This window comes from Phaenicophaeus curvirostris, chromosome 3 (genome assembly GCF_032191515.1).
Source record: "Phaenicophaeus curvirostris isolate KB17595 chromosome 3, BPBGC_Pcur_1.0, whole genome shotgun sequence".
Lineage (NCBI taxonomy): Eukaryota > Metazoa > Chordata > Aves > Cuculiformes > Cuculidae > Phaenicophaeus > Phaenicophaeus curvirostris.
In genome coordinates this window covers 6,042,517-6,051,587 of record NC_091394.1, presented here as the reverse complement: position 1 = coordinate 6,051,587, position 9,071 = coordinate 6,042,517, and the positions used below count along the sequence as shown (strand labels likewise).

The following is a 9,071-nucleotide window of genomic DNA, read 5'->3' as shown; positions in this document are numbered from 1 at the left end:
CATTCCCTCTTGTCCTGTCCCCTGTCACTTGGGAGAAGAGCCCAGCACCCTCCTCTCTACAACGTCCTTTCAGGTAGTTGTAGAGAGCAATGAGGTCTCCCCTCAGCCTCCTCTTCTCCAGGCTAAACAACCCCAGCTCTCTCAGCCGCTCCTCATAAGGCCTGTTCTCCAGCCCTTTCACCAGCTTTGTTGCTCTTCTCTGGACTCTCTCCAGAGCCTCAACATCCTTCTTGTGGTGAGGGGCCCAGAACTGAACACAGGATTCGAGGAGCGGTCTCCCCAGTGCCGAGTACAGAGGGAGAAGAACCTCCCTGGACCTGCTGGTCACGCCGTTTCTGATACAAGCCAAGATGCCATTGGCCTTCTTGGCCACCTGGGCACACTGCTGGCTCATATTCAGTCGGCTGTCAACCAACACACCCAGGTCCCTCTCCTCCAGGCAGCTTTCTAGACAGACTTCTCCCAGTCTGTAGCACTGCATAGGGTTGTTGTGCCCCAAGTGCAGGACCCGGCATTTGGCCTTGTTAAACCTCAACCTCAATTTATTTAAGGAGATGTAAATGCTAAGTGTTTTACTGACTATTGAATGCGAAGCAATTAATCTTTAATTAAATGTACTTTAAACCACTTCATAAGCATCCAAACATCTGACAGTGAAGAGCAGTCAGAGTCCTTAAATTAATTTGCCTCTCAATTTAATTAGTGATGTAAAAGGTAAGATATCTGCTGAATATGGCAACTAAAACTTAAAGGGATAGAAATAAGACAGTTAAACCGAACAGAAGATTTCTTGGGTTACACCTTGTATTTTGATTTGTTTTCCTGATTCAGTAACATATCTTCTATACATAACTGTGAGAAAATGCATTAATTCTCTCCTATTAATGATCACTAGAAGCAATGGACCTTGTGGAAACCATGTACTATTGGAGATGTTATTTTATAAATAATTTGATTCAAGTAGCAAGAGGAGCAGTTTATTCTGAGGATCGAGCAAGTCTCAAACATTTCTACATCAAAAGAACCTGAACTTACTAAAAGAGTATAGATACACATCAAACAAAATAAAGAAATGTTAAACATCTAAGGACATAGATAATAACTAGATGGACTTTAAAAAAATGTAAAAACATAGTAGAAGACAAAACCACAGTAACAGCAGAAAAAGACGTTATGATGAGTATGAAACTAAAGAACATGTATGCTCTCAAGCATAGGGAGTAATCTGAAACCATAGCTAATAAAAACTGGTTTTATGAAGAGGGAAGGCATGGGAGATTAATGCTATAAACTTTACACATCATATGCAGGTTTGGAAGTAAATTCAATACAAGAACAGGCAATACATATTCAAATTTACAAGATCAACATACAAGCATGTTAATCTGTATTACGGCAACTCCTGTGGACCCTATTGCTATGGTTGCTGTGCAAAATAAAAAATGAGAATAATTACACAGAAAGAGATGGGCTGTGTTTTAGTGAGCGCATGGCCTGATATTCAGGCAGTTGAAAAACTCCACAAAGGTCATGTTATCGCTTCTGTGTGTCGATGTGGTTTTACCTGGTGGCAGACAATCCCATCCAAAATCCAGCTGAAGGCAGTACATGTGAGTGCTGCCTTGAAACACCCAGTGCAGGTAAACCACACGTAGACCTTACAGAGTGGCTTCACTTAACTTCATTAGGGTAAATTTCCCAGGGATTTGTTCACTAAGAGTATAATAAAGACTCATTAATGAAGATCCATAAATAGCATCTTCTTATTTTTTGGAAGCAAGGCTTGTTGCATTCAGAGAAAACAGGCTCTAAGCAACTGAGAAGCCATCAGCATAACGTACCATTCTGACAGCAGCTGAGAAAATAGGAGGGTTAAGCAAGTGTGCAGCAGGGAGAAGTGTTGCTAAATTACAACAATGGAAAGTAATACTGTATCTGCAACAGCTTGCATTAAAATTGTTAGTGTTATGTTTATGTATTGATGCGCATTTGAAAAGATATTGACACACTAACATAAGATATACTAGATCTATTGTTTTGACCAAGGAAAAGGATAAAAGTACTTGTCTGCCTTGATGGGATAACATACTTCAAGGGAAGAAGGAAAGGAATCATAGAATCACCAGGTTGGAAAAGACCCACCGGATCATCAAGTCCAACCATTCCTATCAAACATAAACCATGTCCCTCAGCACCTCTTCCACCCGTCCCTTAAACCCCTCCAGGGAAGGTGACTCAACCCCCTCCCTGGGCAGCCTCTGCCAGTGCCCAATGACCCTTTCCATGAAAATTTTTTTCCTAATGTCCAGCCTGAACCTCCCCTGGCAGAGCTTGAGGCCATTCCCTCTCATCCTGTCCCCTGGAAGGATTACACCATGTCATCCTAACTGTTTGTGCTGTAAGATTTCCTGATACTGTTACTGGTGGGGCTAAGAAGCTAAAGAAAACCTACTCAGAAATCATTTGCTGAGGCAGAAACTTTACCCGGATGTGGAAGTACTCGAGTATAGCTGACAATGCTGGACAAATATGGCCAAGAAAGGGAACTCACCTCATTGTGGCTTTCAAAAATCTTCCAAGTTTTTGATGAATGAGAATAAAATCTGTCTTAGAGAGAAGCCTGAAGGTGAATACAACGCTCTTTTTTGGTGCTGCCAGACACTTCTCGAACAGAAACATGCTTTTTACCCATTTAGGATGGGAAGCTGGGGAAAAGCTTTTGTCTGACCAAATGAAATGAGTTAGAATCATAGAATCATAGAATCATAGAATAACCAGGTTGGAAGAGACCCACCGGATCATCGAGTCCAACCATTCCTATCAAAATGTTGGAGTTGGAGGTAACCAGATCAATATTTACGTAGTAGACTACATTCTGAAGCTTTAGTGGCTTTTAGATAGCCCACTCAGCTTATTATTTCATCAGTGTGAAGCCTATTAGCTCATCACTGTTATGAAAGGCAAGATGTGGCTCAGCAAGAAAATACCATCTTAGCTTCAGCCATCTGCAATAATCCTGCTTTCTTGCTCTGCTGCTCCATTTCACAGAATTTCTGGAGTTTGCAGACAGTGAGTAGGCAATAGGTGCTGCTGCTGGGTTTCTTGAGTGGGAGCTGTTTGCTCCAATATCTTTATGTCCGCATGGGATCAACTGCATCCTGTTTGAGCAAATGGAGAAGGAAATCTGTGTGCAAGAAAGTCAAGGGCACTGGACCAGCTAATGCTGTGCAGAGAAAGCAAACAGGGACAGTTGCTGCTCTCATTCTTTCCCTCGTACTTTCATGAAGATGGTGGGAGGTATCTCCTGACTGTAAAAGAAGAGGATTTATCTTCCTAAGCCTGCACTGCTCTATGGAGCCTTTTGCGTACGTGCACAGATGGTTCAGGAAGTGCGAGCATTGAATGTGCAAGCAAATATTCTTTCCTGCCAAAGACATTTAAAAAGTGCTTTTACAATCAGTAAAACTGGGACCTTAAAACCGTGCAAAGCGCTGGAGGACAACCACCTTTCCCCAGTGCATCTGTAAATCAATCCCCAGGGCTACCAGGAAGGCTGCAAAACATGAGAACTGGGGCTGACTTAGAGAGGAGAGATAGCCAGGCATCCTCTCTCTCTGCACACCCTCCCTCTTCAAAACATCAGAAAAAATAAAATATTCTCGTCGATCCTTTTGTTTGTTATTAGAAGAATTTTTTCTTTTTTTTTTTTAAATTTTTTTTTCTTTTACATCAAATAAGCAGACCTCAGCCTCCACAAGTCTGGTCTAGATGTGGAAATCACAGAAAAGGAGGAATCAACACTGACATAACAACACAGCATGAAAACATACTTTAAAATACGCAGTCAGACAATCCCATTAGACTCCTTCCTATATATCCACAAGAAATCCAGTATTGCAGTTCGGAGACTGAATTTCTTGCTTTACAGTGGAAGTACTTGAGTTACTGCCTCTTCATGTCGAGATTTGCACAGTTTCAGGAAACGTCATGTAGCCTAAAAAAGAATTTTTTTAAAAAAATGGGTGAGGTGAGAATCAGAAGGAAAGTAAAAAGATGAGGTGGAAACAATTTTATGCTGAAGAAATGATGTTTTTACATCTTTAGAACCTTTTTTTCAATCATCCTGTAGCATCTGCAAAATACCATTTTCCTGAGCCAAGCACTGTCCGTTTAGTAAAGACTCAGCAGAACTCAGCAACTGATGAGAACAGTCATAAAGGTGACCTGGTTATAAAGGGAAAAATACAGAGCAGAAGATGCCTGCTGGAAAACTGACAGAGGAAATGCCTGTCACCTTGAGAACCAGGAGAATCCTAGAGAAGAGCAGCTGTTGTCTTTGAAGTGCAGCTGAATACTGAGAAACTGGGGATGAACTGAGATACCATCGATAAACACAAAGCCAAGGAAATAAGACCAACTTATCATCTGCGAAGGTGAAATATAGTCTGGAAAAGGGGTGAAACGTTATGAGAAGGTAGGAACTCACAACTATTATTGGCTGTTCTACCTGGAAGGAAAGGAAAGCAGGCAGGGAATGCAAAAATTGGTCTGAGAAAATGGAAACCATCATCACCTATTGGCTGTCCCAGGCAAGAATATGGGAATTAACAACACCCATCTCCTGCTCCATGTGGTGATGTCCTGTGTCCCCTTATGTCTCTGTGATGTAAGAACTATGTATTTTTTTACCCAAAATGAAGCCTATGCATGAAACATTTTATATGAGACCACACAGACAGACTGGAATCTTGCTGGGAACAACTGTCTGACTCCAGACTCTGTGACAAGATGATAATTGAAGCGAGACTCTTATTTTACTGACCCTCTCTGGGGTCCCTTCCGAGAGCGATTGCAGTTGGGGTTGGTTTGGTGAGTGAGGTAGTGACAACACTTTGAATATATATAAGTGTGTATTGTTGGGTAGGACAGGAAAATACAAACACCTTCGAGCCACTTCTGCTGATAACTTTAATGAAATACCTACTGTTTATAGCACATATTACAACATTTTCATACCCTTTGCTCATTCTGCCACAGCAATTGCACAGCTCTTCTCCATGGATAGTTCATGTGGAATGTGTCCTTTAACTGACTTGTCTGGCTTTTGGGCTTATCTTCAGAGTTCAGAGTATTTGTTTTGACTGTCAAGGTCTAAAGGATCTATGATATGAATGCCTTTAGAAATCTGTATTCTGTTAAGGTGCCCAAAGTGGAAATATACTGTACTGTACATCCTTGAAATGGGACATCTGTGATGTATTTGTTGTCTTTTTTAAATTAACAGTTAGCTACCAGTCTGTTAACAGGGGGAGGTTTTTATCTCTTAGCCATAGCTGCAATCTGGCTGTGCTAGTGACAAAATTCTTCAAATTTTAATTCAATAGATCAGACCTGACTTGGCTCTTGATTGTATTGTATTCTCTAATTATTCTACAGTACCCTTCTAGAATGGATGATGTTAGTCAATGCAGTGATATAATGACATATATATGTTTTTTAAATTTTTATTTATTTATTTATTTTTTACTTTGACTCCTGTCCTAATAACTCCTGACAACACTCTTCATTTTTTTGACTGATGAGAACCAAACTGATTTTTTTTCCAAGCCCTAGCCACACCAACTCCCATAGCACCTTTCTTAGTGTGAAGTTAGTCCAGCACTGCATAGATGCTTAGGTTATGATTCCATGGGGGCATGATTCTGCAACATGTCCTTGCCTCCATCTATCACATAAAAGCTTCTCTGGCTGGTTGAGAAGCAAGAACAAGTCAGTGAGGAAACTTATTGCTGGAGAAAATTTTCCACTATGCCTCAGCAGCTTTCACTTTTGGGCTGACACGTGAGTGATAAAACTGCTTTTTTTTTTCTGTCTGATTGAGCCATACTGGCCAGCCTGCACAGTATGCTCTTAAAACTCAGTTCTTTGCAGCTCAGAAAATAAAATACTGCTGTTTCTCCCATTGACTGACCAAAACAAAATAATCTATGATGCATGAACAAGTCTCAAGATCCTTAGTAGTGAAAACCAGATTGGTAATACAATAATTGAGGAGATTTATTGTCATCTCCTTGGACTAGCCTGCTGAAACAGCCTGCTATTTTATTTAATCTCATACCAATGGAATTACTGGGCGGTAATCTGTCATTAAACATGATTTAGAATGATGGATGAAAATGTCAGCTTTTCCAACATAATCAATCTATCTCTCAGTAACACATATTTATGATTCTTATAATGGGGCTTGTAGGAGTTTTCAAGGGGAAATGAAGATGTCAGCTGTTTTGAAAGGAGAGAAGATACACTGTAGCTTATGAGTTAATAACTGCATGTAAAAAAATACTTGCCCAGAGTACTGATTGCTCTTTACCATTTTACAAAGGAATCGAGGGCCTTGGGTTTCCCTTTTGCTGTGTATGGCAGTTCTACCTTCTATTCATTTTGCTCCTAATAATTCAGTTAAAAAATTATTTAAAGACATATAAAAGAGACCATTTGCAAATTATTTCTGAGTCATAATGTGGGGAAACACCTTTGAACGTAAAGCAGTAAAAAACACGTTAGTGCCGGTCGCTAAAGACTTTGGGCACTTTTTTCCCCTTCTCAGTCCCTATGCAGACGAATTGATCCATTTCTTCAACTACAGCACAGTTGCATTTTAAGGATAATTTCTACTCTATGCTGCCTCAAAGGGGAATAAAATGCAAACCTTGATTCATGGACTTCAGGCAGCTGGTGGTGCAGCCGTACTCATGGTCACAATGTCTTCAGTTAAACTATATTTGAGAATCATTTTAAGCTTCAGCTCGTAGCCGTCAATGAATAGGAAATGGCTGTCTAGAGTACGAAAGACTAAGTCGTAACTGAAATGAAAGAAAAAGTTGCTTAGATTTGCTTGTGGAATTCCTATTAACTGGCTGAAGGGAGTTGGATCAATAGCTGGTCGGCCACAGAAAACAGTTTCTGTCCATTCAGCGGTCAGTGCAAAAGGAAAACTGTCATAGAACCATAGAATCATAGAATCACCAGGTTGGAAGAGACCCACTGGATCATCGAGTCCAACCATTCCTATCAAACACTAAACACTAAACCATGTCCCTCAGTGCCTTGTCCACCCATCCCTTAAACACCTCCAGGGAAGGTGACTCAACCCCTTCCCTGGGCATCCTGCTGTTTTTTAAGAAGCCTTTGCAATAATGAGTTATGTGAATCCACAACATTAGGATTTACAAATTTGAAGGGGAAGTTAAGCACAGCTCTGTAACATTCCGTATGAAACTACAGTTGCCTGTAGAGAATGAAATCATACATCTTCTGAAAATATTCTGGACGTTAGAAGCACAATAAATTAAAACCTGATAATACATAACTTAACTGGCATTTTATTGGCATAAGTCTAAATGAGAATTCAACTTGGCGTATTGTCCTTACACGTCCTGCAATGTTCATGCATTTGCAGACACGGGGTACAGGGAAATCACACCCTGCAGCAACTTGTGTTCATTGTTTATCCTGTCGCCTCTTTTGGCAAGGGATCCAGTTGTTGGGGTAAAAATAATCAAAATAAGACATAAAGAAAGACTAGCAACTTCCTAAGGAAGAGATCTGATAAAATTTAAGTGTGATAGGCTTTTCAAACTGGGTGATCTGACCTAATAAGTTGTTAGCGGGGAACCCTTACTCTTCATGCATTTTTTTCATTGGTAAGGCGTTGTCTTTTTGTCAAGATTAGTGGATTATAAAATCTGTGTACCATACAATATAAATTATCCTACCTATTAATTAGGCATTTGAAAGATATGTTAAAACTGAATTTCATTAAGAAGAGAAGTGCCAACAGAAAATTAGACATAATTAATGGAAACACATATATAAAGCAAAGATAGAAGGAAAAAGACATTCTCTCCATTCATCATTTTAAGGATTAATTACTGATGTGCTTTAAGGACATATCAACTATTACTTCTTTTATAAGGACCATTTACAGAAGAGGAAATCCATGTAACTATGATTATGTGTTGCAATTTATTGCCAGAAGATAATTACACTGTTCACATACCTCTAATTAGTCATTATCGTTTTGAAAACTAGAAGATAGAGCTTAAAATTTAATATACAGCAAAGGCTTGGTAAAGTCTGCCAGTGAAAATAGATATTGACACATTCTTTTACTGATATTAAATTGCTCTGTCTTCTCTGCATGTTTACAGTACAATGACCCTGGACAAGCCCCACTGAAAGTCATGAGGTGAGCAACATTGCTCCTACTGTTTTGCAGGATTTAGAGCCTTGGAGATGCAGGAAATTATTTTTCACATCTCATTCACATAATGGACAAAATGAGCAGAGTTACGGAGTGAACAAACACTCTCATCTTGTCCTTTTGCCAACATATATGAGATAGGAATGGTTGGACTTGATGATCCAGTGGGTCTCTTCCAACCTGGTTATTCTATGATTCTATGATTCTATGATTTCTTTGGGTCTCACAGCACTGCCCTCAGGTTGTGTAGCTATATTCTGGGTTTCACAGACTTATGGAAACTTTCAAAGGCTTTCACTATAAATCAGAAATGTAAATATGAGAGAAAACCTCATTTTGTTGACAACAGTAAAAAAAAATTATTACCTGATTCATATCTGGTGGCACCAACGACATTCCTAGCAGGAAAGTGGAATTTCATGAAACTTATCATTTCAAGTTCCATTAGAAAACAGAGTTGATGACAATTTTAAACATGAGAAATATCCACTGGATAGAAGTCCCAACTACTTCCCAAACAACAGGTTATTTGCATGGGTTAAACCTGAATGACTACTCCACGCTACAAAGTTTGTACTACTTCTGTTTTTGCTATTCTGACTTCTTACTTTTCAGAAGTGTCGATTTGATCACTTACAGAAGTTTAGGACTTACATTACAGTGGGGGTTTTTTATCCTTTTTTGGTCACGTTTATTAATATCGACCCCCACCTGTGCAATGTGTGACAGTCTGCAGAATATTATTTGGGTTTTCTGATATAATATTAAAACACCTACCTATTTTGCATGTTTGAAGTAAAGTTTCATG

At 39.5% G+C, this 9,071-nt stretch overlaps 1 long non-coding RNA gene across 1 annotated transcript in view; it reads left to right on the top strand.

Moving 5' to 3' along the window:
- The window catches only part of LOC138718769 (uncharacterized), a 520,404-nt gene that overhangs the window by 420,221 nt on the left and 91,112 nt on the right, over positions 1–9,071 (top strand). The window lies entirely within an intron of this gene.